This window comes from Dermochelys coriacea, chromosome 21 (assembly GCF_009764565.3).
Source record: "Dermochelys coriacea isolate rDerCor1 chromosome 21, rDerCor1.pri.v4, whole genome shotgun sequence".
NCBI lineage: Eukaryota > Metazoa > Chordata > Testudines > Dermochelyidae > Dermochelys > Dermochelys coriacea.
In genome coordinates, this window is record NC_050088.1 from 8,918,174 (window position 1) to 8,939,537 (window position 21,364).

The 21,364-nt window shown below is 49.7% G+C and overlaps 1 protein-coding gene across 5 annotated transcripts in view; it reads left to right on the forward strand.

The window, feature by feature from the left end:
• Positions 1-21,364, forward strand: part of TFEB (transcription factor EB) — a 57,781-nt gene that overhangs the window by 6,670 nt on the left and 29,747 nt on the right. For 2 of the 5 annotated variants that reach the window (XM_038380149.2, XM_038380151.2), the window contains exon 2: positions 11,332-11,485. The exons of 2 other annotated variants lie outside the window; for them this stretch is intronic. The gene's annotated coding sequence lies outside the window, so the exon portion shown is untranslated. Of the gene's footprint in view, positions 1-11,331; positions 11,486-14,629; positions 14,959-21,364 lie in introns of those variants that run through there. One more of the 5 variants, XM_043500357.1, reaches the window with a different exon arrangement.

Genomic DNA, 21,364 nt, shown 5'->3' on the forward strand with positions numbered 1-21,364 from the left:
CGAGGCCAGGTACAGGGGTGGAACAAAGGATGGTCACAGACCTCACTGTTTTCCCCTTCCACCGCAAGATGCGTTTCTTCAGCCTGCCTTCTCTGATGTGAACACAAAGCAGGGCAGAGGTTTAAAAAAGCCAATCCTTCCCCAAAATAAAACTCTCCACTCCAGGTACAGTCCTCCCCCTTGGGTAAGGATGAGAAAGTGAGTGAACCACACCTGTTAGTCGTATCATTTAATGCCCTGCTGGAAGGTGCCCACACGCTGCTGTGAGGAGGGCAATAAAGGAACCTGTTTGGAATAGAATTGGGAGGGGGCCCGCAAGGCACTGGACTGACACCACCAAACTCATTCCATCTCAGGGCCATCCAACTCCCCCTTTCCATCAGTGTCTGTGTTGCTAGCTCTTGGTCACTTTCTCCCTGTTTCTGTCCAGAGATATGGCGTATTTGTAAATTCCCCCCCCCCCCCCCGAGATTAGCTGAGGGGCAAAGGCTTCCATTAAACACAGACAATTAGGGTGAGTCTGACTTTCTTCATATAGATTTCCTTCAGCAACACTGACAATCCAGATTTTGGTCTATCTTGGTGCTTATATGGCCAACATTTGGATAGCATCTGAGCGTGTGTTTAGAAATAGCACTGAAAATCTTCCTTCTTCCCTCCTGGCCTGTAGGAGAAATAGCCTGATTAATTGTGTGTCTGAAAGTGGGTGTGTTGTGTTGTTGTTGTTGTGTTGCGTGTCTGTCTTTGGGTGTGTGTGTGGTGTGTGCATGAGATGATTACTAAGAGGAAGCTGAGTCTTAGAGCTGAGCTTTGCATTTAGTTCTGAACACGGTGAGGCCTGTGTGTCTAATCTCACTGTTCTATATTCTCTATATACTGTGGTAGTACCTAGGAGCCCGAGTCATTGCTCAGGACCCAGTTATACTAGGCGCTGTCCAGATGCAACAAGAAGATGGTCCCTGCCTCAAAGAGCTTATGGTCAAAGTATAAGGCAAGAGACTACAGGTGGATACAGATAGACAGACAGCAAGAGATTGAGAGCGTGCAAGGAATGAGACAGTGAGTTCCACAGTCTAGGTTAGAACTTTCCCAAGAGATTATCTCCTGCATTCATGAGCCTGTTGGTCAATCGTTGCCTTGTTCTGATGGGATGTAGCCATTCTGGGCAGTGGTGGTTCCAGAGAGAGACGACCTCTCAGGTACTCAGGACCAATCCAACTGGCGTTCTCCACCAGTAATTTTTTTGGCCTCTTAGACTTAACAACTCTCAGGCTTTTGATACCCTGCAACATGCTGCTGATAATTCATCAAAGGGTTCCCTCGAGAACCTACGGCTGCTTCCCCAGAAATTAAAAATCAATGGGAGTTTTGATATTGAAGGGCCAAGTCCTTAGTCTTTAACAAACCCCCTGTCCTGCATAAGTGTGTTTCCCAGACAGGAGGCGTCAGGAACTGGAGCATCCATCCCTTTGTTTCCTCACTTAACCAATCATGCTTTCTCATATTCAAGAAAGGAGGCAGCACCAGTTGGCAGAAAGAGCCTGTTGAGGGCACTTGCTGGAATTGATCCTGAGGAGGATCTGGATTATACTGGTAGGAGAGAATGCGGGCAATTGGAAGTCATGTCAGTGGGAGTGAAGACTCCTGGGGTATCCTGGCCTATCCTTAATGCAGAGGCTTCCTTGCCGTGGGTATAGAGCCCCAAGGATAAGTTTTCTCTGGGTGGGGTGATCTAGCTGTATCCAGGGGGCAGAGATCTACTGTAATGTTTGTTATTGTTACATTTATTTATTGTGGCAGCACCTAGAGGGAAAAGGGTGGGAGAGGAAACAGAGGGGAAGTGACCTGCCGGAGATCAGACAGCAGGTTAGTGGCAGAATTGGGGGTAGAACCTAGGTCTCCTCAGTCCCAGTTTGGTGCCTGAGCCACTAGCCGATGCTGCCTGTCAATGATACTGGTTACTTCATTATTTCAAGTCTGGCAAGGTGTCAGGAACTGTGATTTTTTTTTTTTTTTTTCCATGGCAGGATGCCTCTCTTTGTTGCACTCCCCAGTGCAAAAAGGCAAGGCTGGCTGGAGAAAGCATGGGATTGTGTTTTCCTGGGTCTGATTCATTCTGGCTCAGAGTCACCGTTTCCGCTCAGGGCCTGCCATGGCGCTGTATTTGCTTTTGGAAATTTACAAGGAAATTTATAGCTGCAGAAGCTGATATACTCCGTGTTTTACGGTATTGTAAAAGAGTGCATGGTTTGAGGATTGGAGCACGTCTAACATAGCACTGCATCGCTGCTGGACTATACAGCAGGCAAGCAGGCGTGCCGGGGTACCAGCTCTTGAAGCTGTGGATGGTGTAGTTAGACATGGTCGACGTTGGTAAAGCACACTATGTCGGGGAGGGGAGAACCTAGACTTGCATGAGTAACTGGATTTCTCTTGCGCCAGGTGTGGACCGTCCACTCAGGTCATAGCTTAAGCCTGGTGTCATGTTGGGGGAAACAACATGGTTTCAATGGAAGCCTAAGACTGGATGAATATGGAGACTGCATTTCCCCCTAGTGACAACAAGAGATGGCTCTGTTGCAGTTGGGGCCTCTCTGAATGGCGCACCAGCCTGTGGAAGGCAACTGATGCCTACAGGACTCTGTGCCAGCATGGGAAACCATGGTACCCCAACCATACCGTATTAGCACCGTCTAGGTTAGGATTGTGTTGCATCAGCATGGAGAAGCTTGTTAGCACTTCTTCCCACTTTTGGAAATCACCAGAAGGCAATTCCCACTGCCTCGTCTCACTTCCCAGTTGGCTGATGGCTGTTTCCCAGGAAATGTTTCTGGTGAGCCATGTGGTGACTGAGAGGAAGATGAAAACTGGAGGGGGCCATGCTAGAGAGTCCAAATTTGCTGTTCTTATTTTAATAGCAGGACATGCTTTCTGAAGTGCAGAAAGAGACTTTTGGGCTTTAATGCACTGGAAGACAAAGGGATTTTTTTTCCTGATGTATCACAGTGACAAGAAGTATGAGTTAGCTTTTTTTCTCCACGTATCTTCCTCAGCAAGATCCCCGGAAGATCCCCTGTGATTATAATAATGTCATGCCTCTGCCTCCTGACAGATTTTGAGGCTTTGCAGGTTTCCTGTTGGAGGAGAAATCAGTGAGACAGAGACGGGGCATTTTCATAATGTGACTTGTTTATTTACACATACACACATTAGTCTGGGAACACAGGTGGTCACAAATGGCATAAAGGCAATCCCTTCTTTCAAAAATCTCAGACCAAACACTTATGTCCTGTTCTCCAGAAGTAACCTTGCACTGAGAATTAACTCTAGAAAGAGAGATCAAGGCAGAGACCAATCCTCCTTGCTGTTTGCAACAGCTCCTTCCAGGTAATTTGCCTCAAAAAGCTAGTACAAATATAGCATATCTTCAAAGACACTGCATCCACACTAAGAACCTGCCCACCCCACGTTACACAGTTTTACATTGCCATCTGCTGACTGCCCCATACCAACGATATCTCATGTTTATATAGCGCCTGTCACCTTGAAAAATGCCAAAGTTCTTTACAAACTTCTTTGATTTTTTTGCATTTCAACATTGCTTTTGCTGATGTAAACAAGTAATGTACCTATAGATAGTACATTATAAAGAGAGAAAAATGCCACACAATTTCCCTGTGAATAGAGGAAGAGAGCGAGAGAGAGAGAGAGAACCACATGTGACAGATGTTAGTCATATTGCTCAGTGCATGTCTGGGAAGCGCTTGTATTATGGTGGTGATCATTATGCTAATTAAGTGCTCATATTATGGTGATGACTGCCCGTACAAGAAGTTCAGTAGAATGTAACTTCAGAAAAGTTTAAGAGAATTTAGCATTGGCCACAGGTGCTGAATTGACTCCTGAATTCTTTTCCAGATTCTGTCATTAGCTTGCTCTGTTTCTGACTACAAGACTACAAGAAATAAGGCATGCATTTTTAATGATGGTGGTGATTCACCATTGGAACAAATTAGTGGTGAGTCTCCATTTCTTGGTGTCTTCAGATCCAGATTGGATGCTTTTCTGGAAGATATGCTTTAGTCAGACACAAGTTCTTTGAAGTCAGCCAGAGATTATGGGTCTACTACAGGAGTGAGTGGGCAAGGTTCTGTGGCCTGCAATGTGGAGGAAGTCAGATGGATGATCATGATGGTCCTTTCTGACCTTAAAGTCTATGAGTCTGTGATACAGAAGTGTAATTCTGTGGCCTATGTTATACCGGAGGTCAGATTAGATGATCACAAATGCCTTCTGATTTAAAAAAAAATCTGTGAATCTAGATCATAGTCCAGCCTTGAAATATATTTTGGTAGGCCTTCATTGGCTGGATAGGTTAACTCCAGGATGTTGGTTTCAGAGTAGCAGCCGTGTTAGTCTGTATTCGCAAAAAGAAAAGGAGTACTTGTGGCACCTTAGAGACTAACAAATTTATTAGAGCATAAGCTTTCGTGAGCTACAGCTCACTCATTAGAGCATAAGCTTTCGTGAGCTACAGCTCACTTCATCGGATGAAGTGAGCTGTAGCTCATGAAAGCTTATGCTCTAATAAATTTGTTAGTCTCTAAGGTGCCACAAGTACTCCTTTTCTTTTTTCCAGGATGTTGCTCCTCCTTCTCTGTTCTGTCGTTGCCTCCGTTTTCCTAAGTGGGATAATAATACCACCTAAATAAGGATGGTAATACTTAACTGCATCCCAGGGAATGTGTGAGATTTCATTACTATTTTTAAAGTGACTTGAGGCTCTTGGCTAGAAGTTACTCTCGAGGTATTATTATTATTGTTGATTATGTATTATCAGCTTTCATCATATATATGATTAACAAGGGCAAAATCCAGCAGGTTTTGGGAGGTTATTGGATATGCTTATGCTTTAACTTGGGTTATGTAGTATAAAGCCTTACTTTTTTGGACATAAATGGTGTAGCAAACTTGGCACGAGGCTTTGGAGTGATTTTATTTTTATTTTGTTTTAATTTTGGAAGCAAAACACCTGGTGTAATAATTCAGTGATTTGTGGTGGGTTTCCCCTTTTTTAAAAGCTTTTATTTAAAATATATACTTAAGAAATTTGAACAATTTAGGGCCAAATGCAGTGCTGGTGCAGTGCCTCGGACATTGCTGTGGTCCCACGGTTGTAATGGAGAACTGCATATGGGTGCCCAGGATTTAAAGAGACTTTGCCAGGGTATCGTGTCCAATAGAAGAAGAAGAAAGGTGGGCTCAAACCTAATGGAAATGCTCATGAAATGGATTTCATTGCATTTCTCTGCATCTCTCTATCCATGCCTTTCAAATGTCCATCGTTTTGGGTCTTGTCTACATGGGAACATTGCACTGGTTTAACTTAAATCAGTTTTTAAACTACTATAATTAAACTGGTGTGAATGCTCTTGTTGATGGTCTTGTTTGGGTTTAAGAGTGGCTGAGCCTGATTTGTCTGAAACCTATTCCCAGTTGATGCAAGCGAAACTGAAAAATGCCACTTTTTTATTGGAATAAGCATATTCACACAAGTGTGACCAATTGAACTAAATTATTATTTTTTTGTACTGCGGGAGCAGCTGGGAGTCTGAGTCTGGGACCCAGCCCCCATTGTTCTAGGCACTGCACGGACATGGAACAAAAAAACAGCCCCTGCCCCAAAGATCTTACAGTCTAATCTGTTTAAGTTCATACCTTAAATGAAGCTGGTGCAACTTTCTTGTCTAGATGAATCCCAAGACCCAGGGTCACTAATGTTTCATGCAGATTAAGTGTCTCCCCACTTTTATTATTGAAAATTTGATTGTTATAAAGACTCCTGAAACTGAAGTTATAGGTAGTCATTTATGCTAAAGCAAGGAATCCCAGACTATCTCAGGATTCCTAGACAAAGATTTTATTGTATTGCATGCATCTAATCTAATCTATCCGTTGTTCTCCCCCATCACTGTGATTGTGGGGAGCTCTGTTTTGGATTTAAGTTGCCCCCTGAGAGTGCTGAAAGCTGAAACAAGGGTGCAGTTGTTGCATGAGAACCAGGAAGGGAAACTTAGCAGAAACAGAAAGTGAAACTGACCAGGCTGGCTTCATCATTGTATGTGGGGTTAGCTCCATAGATGGTACTGCCAGTACTTGTGCCATCGGTGGTCAAAAGTAAGCCAATCAAGCGTTTAATGTGGGTGAGTTTTCGCTTGGGGAGGGAATTGCTGATTCATCCTTTGTACTTCTGAGAGCAGGGTGCCTCTTTGGTGAGGTCTGGAGTCAGAGCAGCCAGTCACCTGACTGATTTGTCAGATTCCCTAGCAGCCTGGTGGGAACTCTCAGAAAGGCCTCAAAGCTGCAACAAGACTGAGGTAAACAGTGTGTTGCAATATTAGCAGATGATGATGCAAAACCACAGGCAAGCCAAAGGGCGGGGTGGGAGGGAGGGAAAAGGAACAGATATGCTCCCCTCCTGTGGCTGGAAAGACATGTTTACAGCCAGAGAACAGATAGGGGACTTTTCCGAAAGGTGGGAGGGAATGGGAAGAGATTCCTCTACTTTCCTGAGTCACTGAGAACAGCACTAGCTTTAGAGCATTTCCTCCTAGCATGAAGGCTGCTTTCCTGGTCCTTTGAGGGAAGAGATTGGGTGTATGATGGGTGAGGTTTGGTGTCAGCATGGAGTGACGGGGGGGAGGGCGCGGCGCGGCAGTGAGAGGAGACCCACACCCTATCCATGGGCTGAGGCTCTCAGAAGATGCCCAATGAATCGGGACTGCAGAGTTGTGTAACCTAGCGTGGAGGGAGATGCTCCATGCTATTGCCCTGCAGAGCTCTAGCTCAGGCCAGAGGGACATGGGAAGAATGATGCGAGCCACCCTGGGTCAGTCAAATTGCCAGATATTTTTCCAACCCACTAAATGTATTTAATAGCCACTAATGTGGGAAATACAGCCCTGTCACCTCACCTCTTTCCTCGTTTGAAAGAGGTTCAGGGCACAGGGGCCTGATCCATCTCCTCCGTGCGAAGGCCCTTCTCCATTATCTTTAGACTCCAACCTGTGCCCTTCTGTTCCTCTGGATTGTCCCTTTCATTGGCTCCATCCCTTTGCGCCCCAACCCTCTCCTCGCCATGCACTCCTTGAGGAAGCTAAGTGACACAATGTGCTTATAATCAGACACAGCTGCTTGGGCCAGAATTGCTCAGCTCACTAGTGATTTGAGTTGGCACCTGATAGTCGGAGCCTTGCGGTAGTTCTCGACCCCACCGTCGAGAACCCGGCCGAGGGGGTGCCCTGTTATGGCTGGTTGTGCCAGCATCACTCCATAGTTTTCAATGGGATTACTCTGAGGTCAGACTCAAACGTAACCTTCAATAAACTCTAAAATGCGGGGCTCGCATGGAATTGGGGGAAGGGGGAAGCAGCAAAGCTTGCTGATTTCTCCATCGTCAGTTACATTTTTACAGCTCGGAAATGAACATGCCTGAGAAGTGGGCTCGGGGCTGGGACAAAGGTAGATCCGGGTGTGAAAGCAGGGACAGTTGTGAGGGCTGTTTGGGAAGTCAAGTCACACTCTGTCCCTTTGACTTGTTTATTATTGGGTCTGAGCAACAGCTGCAGCTCGTGTGTCCAGAGAGGCCGAGAACTCACAGGGTGACGCAGGCACGGTCAGTTACATGCAATCCACCAGTGGCCCAGTGGGGGCTGACTGATGCACGTTTATAAATACTACCTGCTTCCCAGCACAGTGGTGCATCTTCCAAAACAGCCAAGGTGAGGGGAGACGAGGGGGATGGGTGGTGGTTTCATGTATCTCCACCTCCCTTAGGAAGGGGTACAGGGTCCCTTCAACGATTGGATGCTTTGTCCCTTTGTCCCAGGAGCTTACAGGTATAGCTACACTTTGAGCTGGAACTGTAATTCCCAGCGCAAGGAGTCATAATGTGAGCTCAGAGCTAGTGTATTGATCTGATTCTGATCCCATTACCCCTAGTTTACATTGCTGTATCTCCTTTAACCTATCTGAGTCGGAGCAGAATCAGATTTTGCTTGAGAACCGGTCTTCTGTGCTAATTACTGGACCATGATCCTTCCTTCTTATTTCTCTTCTCTCTTTTTTTTTTTCTTTTCTTTGTTAAAGTTTCCCCCCCCCCCCCCCCGCATGATCTGTATGGGGATCATTCCTACAGGGGTAGCCATTAGAAAGTGCGGCCCTTGCTGAAATTATTCTGAAGAGCTGCCATTTCCCCCATGTATGTGGGGAGAGCCTTTCCCAAGGGTTTGGCCAAGGTCATTCTGATTTTCTCTTTGCCCCTTTGCTCAAGGGTAAAAAGGATGGGGGTCGGTGGGTGGGAGTGTTTTTAAACACTCAGTCCCTGGGTGTTGCTGGGTTCCCTTTGCCTCGTTTCCAGGGTCACTGAGCTCGAGTTGATTTATCTTAAATGGAGGATTGATCTCTTGTTGTCTCCAGGGTGTGTGGTCTTGTGACTTGGTTAGGACAGAGTTTTAGTGAGCTTTGCTCACTTGTCCCCTTCCCTCCCACTCCCCTGCTGCCTGGCTTGTGATGTTTAATTCTGGCGGGGGATTGCCACCCCTCCTTGTGAGCGCGCAGCTGGCCAGGTGCACTAGGGAGCAATTCTCCCTTTGCTCTGAAGCATCGTCTGTCGGTGGCCAGATCCCCTGGCAGAGCGGAACGCTGCGTTGATCTCCTACGGTGATCCCTGTATGGCTTTTCCATATCCCCTTCCTGCTTCCGGCAACTTGCGTCTGATTTGCCTTGAGTGCGTACCCAGAATCCTTTGCAGCAGTTGCATGGTTTCTAAGTCGAGGGGTGAGGGGACTGAGTGCAAAGGCACCCAGTGTTTGAGGAGGACCAGATGCCAGGGACAGGCCTGGGACCAAGCTGATCATACTCCTTCCCCCTCCCATGTACCTGTACCTTAGAGGCCATGACCTCCAGCTGGGCTGGGGACCATGCTTTGAAGTGTGGTTGATGATTGATCTCTCTACCCTGGGTTTGCTTTCCCTCACCTAGGGTGAGGGCACTGGCAGGTTTAGAGAACTGCTTTTATTAACCCTGTCACTGCTGCCACAGATGACAGCCAGGAGCATGGCGGTTTGTCCAAGGGGATGGATGTACCTGGCACCGTGGGTCAGAACCGGATCCTACTGTGTGCCTGGGGCAGCACCTGTCCGGTTAAGGTGGTTACAGATGCTCCGGTAACCCTGACACAAGTGGAAGTGCACCCTAGATAAATGGGGCTTGCGTGTCCCCCTCAGCCCAGGTCCTGCTGTTGCACAGGTTTTGCTGCCCGCCTGCCTGGAGGGGTGATGTTTTCACTGTGCTAAATGTCTGGGCTGCTTCTGACTGTGGTATTTAAAGTAAGGAAGGGAAAACATTTGGCCTCCGACCCAAGTGCCTGTTAACAACACAGCGGTCCACGTTGCTGAGATGCCAGAGCTAAAAACAGGCTCTGTGACTCAGTCTCTCATTGGCCTCCTGCCCTTATTTGCTAAGGTCTCCCCTCCTGGGGGGCTCCTGGGGGCCTGCCATGCCTATTAAAGGACTGCTTCTCCCTTTCAAGGCTGCATGTCCCCGGTGACCTGAAGGGGGTCCAGACCAGGATGCCGTCCATGCGGCTGTGGGTGGTTGTCTTCCGTCCATCTGTCTACTCGATCTTTCCGCCCCTGCCTGCTTCAGCTGTGAGGTAGCGAGGGCAGAATTTCACAGTTTGCTATCGGGCTTATGCAGCCGGGTGCCAAGGATGTTTGGAAACGACGATGTCAATTAGCTCTCCCCCATGGTCTCTGTCCCCCTGCGTCTCAGCCCCTTCACAAAGCCAAGTGAATGGTTGGCAGGTTTCGTGCCTGTTCCATCTACTGGCGAGCATCAGGGCCTTGTTTTCACATAGGTGTGTCACCTGTACTGTGCCCACATCGCTTAGTCTTGGGACCTGCACTAGATGGGATTGGATTGAACTGTCCGGTAGTGCCCACCATGAAATGTCACGAGTGTGACAGTAATATGTTGGTGATGAACCAAGAATGCACAGTGAGTGTACAAGTGGTGCAGAACTTGGACACCAGTAATATACTACCAACACACAATTGGTATGCCAGTACACAGCTAGTACATCCTCGGTGCCCAGCTAGTGAGCCAGTGGTGGTGCATGACTTGTATGCCAGTAGTGAACTGGTGGTACATATATAGCATACTAAGGCTACCCTGCCAATTCACAACCCGTATTCCAGAAATATGCCACTGCTGCTCCTCCAGTGCACCAGCAGTCGTCTCTTTCGCTATTAGTACATCCAAACTACACCGCTGGTGCCCCAGCATGCCACCAGCTTGTGAGAGGGACCCCAGCGATGTGCAAGCGCAAACCCCTATTGCCACTGGGCTTTCTGGGGTCGCGGAGGGCTTTTCCATGACTGAGAAGCACCACAAAGATGGCAGGCGCTATGGAGAAGATACTAAGGATCAGTCCTAGAATTTAAGGCCAGAAGGGACCGTTAGATCATCTAATCTCACCTCCGTCTCTCACAGCCAGACCTCCCTTCAGTGTTCAGTGTGTGAAGAGACATTGCCTCGCGGGAAGCTGCCTGAACCATAGAGATGGCTTTCTGATGATATAGCCTCCCAAGGCCTGCCAAGGGCTGTAAATAACCCGAGCGTCAACAGCCAGCAGTCATCTCAGTGTGGGCTCATGCAGTATGTCTCCTCAGGTTTGCCCTATGCGCCCCCACATAAAACAAGACTTCCAGTCCTTCAGGGACACTAGCATCTTCTTCATAGTGCCCCTTTCGTGCCTGCCTGGGGTGGGACGTACCTCTTGTGCTATCTGCTTTGACCCTTCTGTTTCGGAGGGCTTGGGCGAGGAAGCTTTCGACAGATTTTGGTCTCTTCACTCTGCTCATTTTGTGCCTGATCCTGGGAATTGCAGGGCATGGCTGTTTGGAATTGGTCAGGATCAGGCCTTTGGAGAGGTGGCAGGATTAGCTGGACCAGCCGCTTCATTGCCAGGTGCACTGAGAGATGTGTGTTGCGGCAAACCAACTGGCTTGGGGATGGGCTACAGAGCCTGGCACTGGTTCTAATCCCACCTGGGTCAGTAGGGACCAGAGTTGTTTCCGTCTGGCTATTTGACGTGATCAAGGTGGGAGTCAGTCTGTTGGGTAGCAGACAGGCGCCCAGGTCACATAGATCACCATCGTGTGGCTGGGGGCGGGGAGGGGGAAGTGTCGCCCCTTGCGTCAGTCTAACAGGAGGGGCAAAGGACTGGAAGGGCCGTGGACACTGAACTCCTCACTCTTGCCCCCACAGGGTCCCACCAGGGGAAGGCTGGGGCCAGTGCGGGAAGCTTGTCTTGAGGCTGCCGGTGCTGTCCCTGCTCTGTGTGCGCAGCGGGGGATTCCATTCTCCAGAGCCGTCAATCCGGCGCCTTTCACCAGCACTAAACCAACTTCAAATCAATAAGGTATGTATGATTTCCCTGACTCTGCGGGCGACTTTGGGGCTGCTGCCATCATCCAGCTAAACCCTAGGAGGCCCCCCAGCCAAGGGGGGCATAGGATGTCTGGGAGATCTGTGCCCCATACTCACAGGGAGAGGTAGCCCCTGGCTTGTGATTGTATGTGCCCAGTTCTGATCTGTTTGAACGGGACCTAGGAGGAGTGCTGGTGAGAAGGGCGCTCAGCTCCGCACCCCCCTCCAGCAGCGTGTAGACAAGGTCCGTATGCATTAACTGGTAAATAAACAGAGGCCTTCCGTGTCCCTCCTAGCTATTTAAATCCACAGACAAGTGAAAAGATAAAGTTAGGCCCTTCAGTTCAGCTGGTCTGGGAATACTGGCAGCGGGAGCCCTGCCATAGGGACCTCTCTGGCCCCAAACACAAAGGGGGGAGGTGGTAAATAGACTCTCCACAAGGGAGGGTGTGTACTGGAGCCCCCGGGCAGCGGAGCCAGCTGTGTGAGCCTTCACACAGAGTCCTTGTCGCTGTCCCCCTCTGAATTGGACTCTTGCCCCGGGGGTTCCCTCCGGTGCCAGCTCGGAGTGAGAGGCTCCTGGAGTCAATGCCGCATCTGTCTGAGCTACCGTTGTGTCTCTGGAGCGTTCCGAAGGCACCGATGGCCACAGGGAGCGGGAGGCTCCTGCTATTGAAGCCTGGGTGGTGGCAGATATTAATGAGAATGTAGCAGGGGGTTGGGGGGAAAGGGGAAGGAACAGCTGGCTGTGTGTGTGCAGGAGACATCGTCCCCCTTCCGGAGTATGGGAGCCAGCTGTGAATGTCCTACCCATTACCTGGTCACTGTCAGCTGTGGATGTGCCAAGGGGCAGGGGAAATGCTGCAAATCACAAATGGTGGGTGGGTGGGAGAACACCAGGCCCAGGGAGACCAAAACCTCAGAGACAACCTATAGGCTTGTGTGTTCAGAATGGACAGGGGCTTGGATTGTTAGGAGCAGAGATGAGGCCAAGCTAATGCCCCCCCACGTCATGGCACCCTGAACTTGGGGGCCAGTTTGGACCCGAATCCGGACATTGTATCTGTCAAGTTGGGAGCTGATGGCCATGCCCTGTGCCACTGTAAATTCTAGCGTCTGATTCTCCGTGATCCCAGCACCTTGTGCACTCAGTCACTCCAGTGCAAAAGGGAGTGTAAAACACTACTGAGTGGGAGTGGCAAGGATTTACACCTGCTCTGTCCTGGTAGAAATGACTCCCCAAGGTGTAGGGAGAATCAGGCCCCTGGTTTGGTCACTGACACCTGTGCAAGGTGGGTGTAAAACTCTAGCATATCGGAGCAACAGTCAATGTCCTCTTTGCACAGGTGGCATTGAGTCTGAAAGCTGCAAAGCAGGGTTTGGCTCGGGGTGTTGGCTTAGCTCTATGTTAGTTCCTAACAGCCTGGCTGGGGACCTAGCTCATGTCCTGTTCCTCAGCTGGTGTAAATAAGCACCGCTCCCTTGAAAGTAGTGGAACTATGCTGACTTACACTTGCTCAGGATCTGACCAAATATGCCCAGCCGCTGGACTAGAATGTGATTAATTTGCAAGGGCAGACGCAAATAGCAGAGCTCACTCATCTCTGAAATGCACCTTGTTTCCCTTTGAATTCCCCAACACGTCTGCCGGGAGCATCGCTATGACTGTGTGCATATTAGCTGTCTTTCCCTACTGCTTCCCCATCATTGCTCCCACTGGTGGTAGGACAATCAAGGGTAGACAGGACTCTGGTTGGCAGCTCGGTCTGGCTATCGGGATGTCTAGCCCTGCTCAGAGCAGGTCTAGGTGACGCAAGGGTTAAAATGCTGTCACCATGTCTACTATAGGGCTCCGCTGGTGATAGCAAGGGGGAGTTCTAGGGGGAAATCAGGGGAGTTTTACCGGAGAAGGTACCGTAAGCAAGGTCTGTGTGAGAGAGGAGTTGGTCCCATGGCTTTTTACCAGTTGTTGCCATGTAAGCTGAAACCAGCAGCCTCTGTTTCATTAACCCTGTCACTGACCTACTCTACCCAGAGTAACAACACTTGATTGCATCATATCAGAGGCTTCTCTGCTGCCAGAAGCGCCATCTTTGGGGTGAGCTGTGAAATCAAGGCCCTGACTCTCGCGGTCAATAAGGATCACATGGCATTTTTTGCAAGAATAAGGGTCTTAGTCTCAGGCTCCTGGGCAAATTCCAACTTGGGCGACTGGATCCTTCCTATTAAAATTCCACCCTCTACCCTGCAGTTTCAGTTAGAGCCACGATTCTTCCTGTTGCTGCTCGGAATTGCTATGCAGCAGTTAAACAAGTCTCTCCTTCCCCAGAGGCAGCTGCACTTCAGCTGTGGGAACTCCAAATTCATAAAGCGCTTTGTGTGCCGTTTGGACAAAGGGCAAGTCTAGTGCCAAAAGTACAGGTGTATGGGCTGGGTATTCCACAGACTCCCCCTGGCCTTGGGTAAGTCACATCACGTGTCTTTGCCTCAGTTTCCCTGTCAGTAAAATCAGCATGGATGTTGCATGCCTGCGTTAATAAATGTCTGTGCAGTGCTTTCATATCAGTGTGCATAAGTTGCAAAGGAAGGGCGGAGTATTATTCACTGAAGGCTCTTTAGCCTCTAGGGGAGGTGTGTGGGCCTAGTGGTTAGAGCAGAGGGCTGGGAATCAGACCTTGGGTCTATTCTTGGCTCTGCCACTAACTTCTTGTGTGGCCTTAAGCAATTTCTGTAGCTTTGCTTCATGGCTTGGTTTGCATATTTGTAAAAGAAGGATAATGACCTGTCTTGTGACGTGGGTTGTGAAGCTTAATTAATGGATTTTATGACCGCAAAGCACTGAGAGATCCTTGGATAATACAGTGTAATAATAGTTCCTGGCCGTTACGAGTGCCACGATAAGACTATGCCCAGGTTGAACAGAGCTGCCGAAGCCTTATGTGTTGGCAGAGAGGAACTATAGACATGCACCCTCAACCTCCTGTCCCCATGCAAGGGTCATCTGAGTGTGACTGCAGAAGCTCTGCCCCTTCCTACACATCACAGGTGGCTGCTCACATCCCCTTCAGCTAACGGGCAGCAGTTGGAAGGCGCTAGAAATGTGCATATCTTCTTGGAGAGGTCACGGATTGTGCGGTAGAGGGACTGGAGATGTGGTGACGCCTCGTGGCCGTTGGGACTATTTATTTATTTATTTTAGCTTGGCTTAGTAATTTCTTTGTCACATTAAGGGAATGAGACAAGCAGTCCCGGGGGCTTTTTGCAACTTCCTCTCCCCCGCTGCTGCCGGGCGCTATATTAAAAGCGGGGCCCTGCGGAAATGAGGAAATACAGGAGCGGTGTAAGAGTCAGACAGATTTACCCGGACAGTGAGGGGGGGATGCTGCTGGGTGTCCCCGTCCTAGTGAGGATCTGATCTCATCTCTCTACTATTCCTGGCTGCGGGGAGCCACGCTCGGCATTCAGGTAATGAGAATCGTGAGCAGCGGGTGTGTTGCACGTTCCTCCGTCACCACACCCAGTGGGTACCAGATAGAGCAAAGCAAGTGGCTGTCCTTGCAGGACAGGAGTGGGGGTACGGGTGCAGAGGGCAGGTGGAGCTATGTGATGACAGAGCTTGTTGGTTCTCCCAGGCTGGAAGCAGGGCTGGAAGCGGGTGTGGTTTTCTGGGCTGTGTTTAAAGTGCCAGGGGGCTCTGTTCCTGGGATGCCTTGTAGGAGAATAGCCAGCTCTGGGTGGGGAGGGAAAAGGCTCTGCAACTTGGTGGTGCCCCCAGAGAGCACTATGATTGTGGGACTGGGGTTCAGAGGGCAGGGGAAGCTGTCTGGAGGAAGCTGGATGTCCGAGCTTTCGGCTGTTTGTTGTCATTACAGTTTCATAGTGGGTAAAACAAGAACAAACCAAAGCCACTGGTCACAGAGGGGTGAGGACAGGAAAGGCCTGGCACCAGTCAGAGCAAATTTCAACGCAGAGTAAGTGTGTCTGCTCTGTGCCCTGTCTCGGTTGCTGGTTCTTAGCTGCTCTGCGTTCTGAACTGGACAGGCAGGCATTCGATTCAGAAGGGAATAGGGGCAATTTCGTCATGCCTACATCTGTGTGCCTCCCTCGTTGCTACTCCCCGACCATCCCCGTGGTGCACCCCAGCACCACTGCAATGGCCCCTGGGCACCCGCTGGGTGGTGTGGGGGTGCAGCTGGGAGCTCTGCCTACACCTGCTGTGCAGTGCAGCCTTTGCAGTGTGACGAGCACAGCGTGAGCACCTCCATGGGATAGAACGCTCCATGCCATCTGCGGCGCTTGGTCTGGGCTGGCTGGAGAGCGCCAGCTGGGAGGCGGTGCAGGGCCCGTTTGTTACAGCTCTGCAGCGTGGCAGTGAGCTCAGTTTGGAATAACCAGTTGAGAGGTGCAGTGGTGTCTGTGCCCAACTGTGAGCGGAGCCCCCTCCTTGACTCCTCCTGGCTCTGGGATCCCAGGCGCCCATCGCTGGTGGCACAAACCTAGAGCAGGGACTCTCGGATTGCCCTCCCCCACCCCGTCAGCCTGTGACTTGACCCCCCCCAACTTGTAAACCCTGAGCTGGGGCCTGTGTCACTGGGCCCTGGAGTCTCCATGGGCCATCCCTGTGTTTTAAACTCGAGGATGGTGGTGATCGCCTGTGCTTTTTTTAGGGCCCTGCAAACAGGGTGTGGCTCTGAGCCAGTAGTAGCTGCTTGGTTGGGTTGAGTTTGGGTGCCCCTGTTTTTTTAAGGCATGTCTGTATGTCTCTTGGGTCTGCTTCCTGGACCTCTGCCAAAACCGTGCGAGGCTTTTGGTGCCGAGCCGAGCCAAGCCACCCCTTGGTGGGCACTGCCCTTTCCTTCCCTTAGTGGCATTCAGAAAAGAGAAACAAGGAAGGAAGATTTTTTTTTTTTTTTTTGGGGTAGTATAAAGAAACAGTTATTTTCATTTCTTTTCTGTTTCCTTTCCTAAACACTTGTGTTTATCAGTGAAGGAGCATAAACAGAGTGTCGAAGATCCAATCTCCCCTACTCACTGGGCCTTCCCCACTCCCCATTGGCTCCCTGTAACAACCTTTCCACTGCTTCGGGAGTCAATATTCTAATTGATCTTTCCATTCATGAAATGCCATGATCAGCCACAGCTGGGTAGCTCAGGGGATTAGCCTCCTCCTTCTTGGCCTCCAGTTCATATCTGTTCAGCGGGCCTGTGTGGAATGAGTTTTGTGGCTTGTTGAAGGCACCACAGTTAGTCCCTTGGGTTGGGGATCTGAGCAGAGAGGCTTCCCTCTGCTCCCTAGAGATCCTTTGAGAGCAGGGTTGTGGGGCAGTATGTAGGAAGCTTGCCCTGCTGTACATGGCGCTGTGGATCAGTCTGTGGGGCGGGCACTCTGGCTCCCTGTGGTCAGTGATGCCGGAACAGTTTTGTATAGTGTGGGGGCTGAGAGCCATTGAACCAAACTGTAAACCTTGCATATGATGGAAACCACTTCAAGCCAGGGGGTGCAACAGCACCCCTAGTTCCAATGCCTGTGCTCTAGGACTGTAGGACACTCCAGACAAATCGGTTACTCCATAGGGGATCCTGTCCGCCTCTGCGTAGCATCCAGTGCCCAATGCCAAGGGATGCAAGTCAGAGAGACTCCTTATAAAACTGATGTATCAGCGACACCAGATCACACAGCCTCACCTCCCTGTAATGGCGCAGCCGCTCTGCCCTGGACACTCAGACTGTGCCCTGAAAGAATGGTGCTGAGCATCTGTCTTGGCATCTAGGCGTGTATTATCCGTGGCAGGGACAGGCAGCCGTGCCCAGCATATTGCATCCAGGGGTCCTGTCACCAAGTGACTGCTTGGCCCATCTGCCTTACAGCTTTTATCTGTGGTCCTTCTATGCATATATTATTTACAGTGCATTAAATGAGTCTTGTTTGATGAGGCCCAATTTCTCCTCTGCTATGCAGGATGGTGTTCCTGCCTGTGTACATCTCTGTCAGTCACTCACCAGAAGCGTAGATTGGGTTTGGAGAGGCAGCATCCCCTCCTTCTCTCCCATCTGTCTGGAACATGCCGTGCGCACAGAGTGAAATTCTGAGCAGAGGGGCCAGCATGAAGAACTGGTGAAGTCTCATATAAGCCTTGAAATTCACCCCCATGCAGGGGAACCCTGCATGAGGCCCACGGGGTGCCTGTCGTACCTCCTTTTCAGCCTCCTTGTAAGTACCACGATAAGGCTGGCAGTTGGTTCCCCTTGGCTAAGGTGGGGGCCTGTAACCTGAGCCATCCTGTGTGCTTTGCATGTGCTATATCTGGAAACTGGCTCGTTACGAACTTTATTTTTAGCCCTGATTTTTATTTTGTTTGTTTCCACTGACTGTGGCTTAGACTTTCCTCAGAGTCATTCGGTGGCAAGGAGGGTCCCAATGCTTGGGAGATCTGGATGGTAGGAGACTGGGGGCATGGATAGATCAAAACGGCAGCACCTTGCTGTGTGAAGAAGAAGCTGAGCCATAAGTAGCGCTGGGTGTTAGGCTGCCATTCCTTCTGTATAAATAACTGCGGGGCATATTTTATAATGGCATGGGGCGTACTGAGCCAACTGAGCGATAATTAGTTTCTGGGCAAGCGCAGCGGTGCCTGGTAACAGGCAGCTCCACAAACCTGGTCAGTCGCTGAGCTATGGCTGTGTGCAACTTTGGAAAATACAACTTGTTGCCAAGCAACTGTCCTAATGCACCGGGAGTTGCAGTCTGTTGGTAGATACGTAAACAGTCAGTAAAAACGACTCCAGGGGTCTGATTCTCTGGTGCTTATACAACAAGTGTCATTTGCACCTGTGCATAAGGAGTGCAAAGTCCTCCCAAAGCACAGCCTTCCACTCTCACCACTGGTAACATTTTTGTACCTACTTTGTATTCACTTTGCACAGGTGCAAGTGACAGCTCAGGTGGGGAATCAGACCCTGTGGGCTTTTGTCCCATGGTGATGTGTGCTGGATAAAACCGATCAGAGACAGGTTCCAGTTCTGTCCTTGGTTACACCAGTTCTGTTCTTGGTGGAATTACTATAGATGGACACTGGTGCAAATGAGAACAATAAGATTATGATCCCAGTGAAAATGAAAAAGATCCATCAACAAAATGTGCATCAGTAAATAACAGTGAGATACTTTTAAGGAAGATTAATTCTTTATTTTGGCACCAGCTGTTGTATTTCAGTCCATTAATTTAATTTACTGTAGATATCTGAAATAAGCTGTTAGTTCCCATGCTACAAACTTCCTCTCCCCACAAATCACAGTGGGCATGATTGTCTCATTTACTCTGGTGTAAAATGGATGAGATTGGAATTAAGTCTAGTATTTTATGTCTACACAGCAACTTTCCCCCAAAGGATCCCAGAGCACTTCACAAACTTAAGGCATGGTCCTGCAAACCTGTAAGACTAGGGGCTGGTCTGCACTACAAAGTTAGGTTGGCTTAGCTACATTGCCCAGGGGCTGTGAAAAATTTCATGCCCTGTGCGATATAATTAAGCCACCATATAACCCAGTGTTGACATTGCTAGGAGAGGTGGATTTACTACATCCATGGATGAATCCCTTCCATTGCTGTAGTAAGTATCTATGCTGCAGCTGTGCATTTCTAGCGTTTCTAGCGTCCGTATATCCTAGATTTTCCAAAGATCTGAAGGCCAGATTTACAAGTGCTCAGCACCCAGGATTGGGGCCAGGTTTTCCAAAGGGTTTAGCACCTGAATATGCTGTGTCTTTTGGAAAATTTGGTCATTTATTATGCTACCTAAAGGGGAGCACAGCTCTTTAGAAAAACTGACCCTTAGTGTAGCTGATCTCCAACTGTGATCCATGCTATATAAATCCAAGCTGTTGCTTTTTGTGTGTGTTCTTTTCTCTTTACTCTGGAAATAGGTCCTAAAGTGCTAAATTTGGATCTGAATCCAAATTCAGAACCATACAGACATTATATAAACCTACCCTTGTGTGCGCTGTTTGAGTTGCAGCATTCCACCCCAGAGACAGCTGCATTTGAGTAGTAAGTGAGGTGATCCCCATGTAGAATTTGAAGATCAACTTCTTAAGCTCACTGGGATCCTTTTGGATTAATGGATTTTAAATGCAATGTGCCTGAGTCTGATTGTCCTTTAAATTATCCCTGTATAAATCTGGAGTAGCCACATTAGTGTCTGGGTAAGTGAGGAGAATCAGAGAAATAAGTCAGATTCTCTCCTGCCATAACTCTGTTGGCCCAACGTGGTGTTCCTAGAGTCCCACCTGCCAGAGGGCAAATGCCATCATGGTATCAACTTGGAAATTCCCCAACAGGTGATAGCAGCAACCTCCCTGCACCTTGGCTCAGGCAAGGAATATACCCCAGTTTCTGCAGGGAACTAATCTTCCTCTCTTGGTCCCTGGCTGGCACCCAGTGGGTGATCAGCATTGTGTTAGCCTGAGGTATGAATCAGCCAGTCCCCACCCCGATATGGCTGTTACAGGCCCTGCATGCCGGGGAGGAGCAGCTCTCTGCACTGTTGAATTCCTGGCTTGACCCCCAGCTGTGGCTCTGCGAGGCTCCCATTTGTAGCTCAAGGCTGCACACACAGTGCCTTTGTTAGCCTGAGCTCTAGCCAGTGGGGTTGGGACGCAGAGCACGTGGACTGCAGAGCATCACTTCTTCCAAGTGGGCTACTCCATCCCCCAGGCAGGGAGCAAATGCATGGATGCCATTGGAGACTGCGTAGGGGAGTGAGCAGCCCTTTAGCTCAGGGACATCTAGCATGCTGATGCAAGGGGTTAAGACACCAGCCCTCAGCAGTGTAGTCAGGGACCAAGCCCTGGGTATCGAGTTCCTAGTGCACATTTGGCCCACTCCCGCTGGTCAGGACTCTCTTCCTGCTCCATCTCCCTTACCGCTCTGTGCCTGCTTCCTGTCGTTCTCCACTGCCCATGCTACTCTGGACCCTCTGTCTCCCTGCTGTTCCCTAATCCATCTGAGTTTAGGATCCACCCTCTGGTCACCATTCGTGGGCTGTACAACGACCGTAAGGGTGTGTGAACAAGACTCCAGCTTTCGAGGTCCCAACAGGACTCCTGTGCAGGTATTCCAGCCCCACAGCTGACCAGACCTCTCCGTCTCCCCATCCCGACTGCCTGCCCTCTGCATGACTCCATGCTTCCCTGAGTCATAGGCTGCCGGACGCCTGTGAGGCCGAGCACTGTGAAACAGCTCGAATGCTGTCTGGCGGGGACGGCTGCAGAATCTGCTGCAAATCCCCCACCCTTGTTGAAAGCTGCTTGTGCCGTCTCATCACCAGGTGTAAATCGGCATTGCTCGATGGACTTGAATCTACATCCACTGGGAGCTGGTCTTCTGAGAAACACAGACCGTACGCCTGCATGGTGGGGCCCTGGCCCCTGACTGGGGCTCCTAGGTGCTGTCGTAATACACACAATAAATAATAATTCATCATGGTGCGAGAGATGCAGTGAAGCTAGGGGAAAGGGGAAGTTATCCTGCGTCTGGCGTGGGGTCAGACCAGACATAGCAACACAGGCTATCTAGAAAAGTTTACAGACTGCATGGGTGTGGGTGTATGTCCGGTAATAGAATTGCCTTTCCAGTATGGGACAGATCAGTGACTGTAAGGACCAGCCCACAGGTAGTGACCCTAACAGGACAGGAATAGGGTGTTAACCCCTTAGTGCCTGCTGTGTAACTAAGAATATGTTTGGGGGTGAGTTAAAGGCATCAGGAAGAACGTTTCCCTGTAAGCAGCATTTGTCGGCCTTCCCCTCCCTTTAAAGTGGTCTCCCATCCTGGGGCCGGAGGTACCTGATAATGGGGAGGGGAGTGGTACTG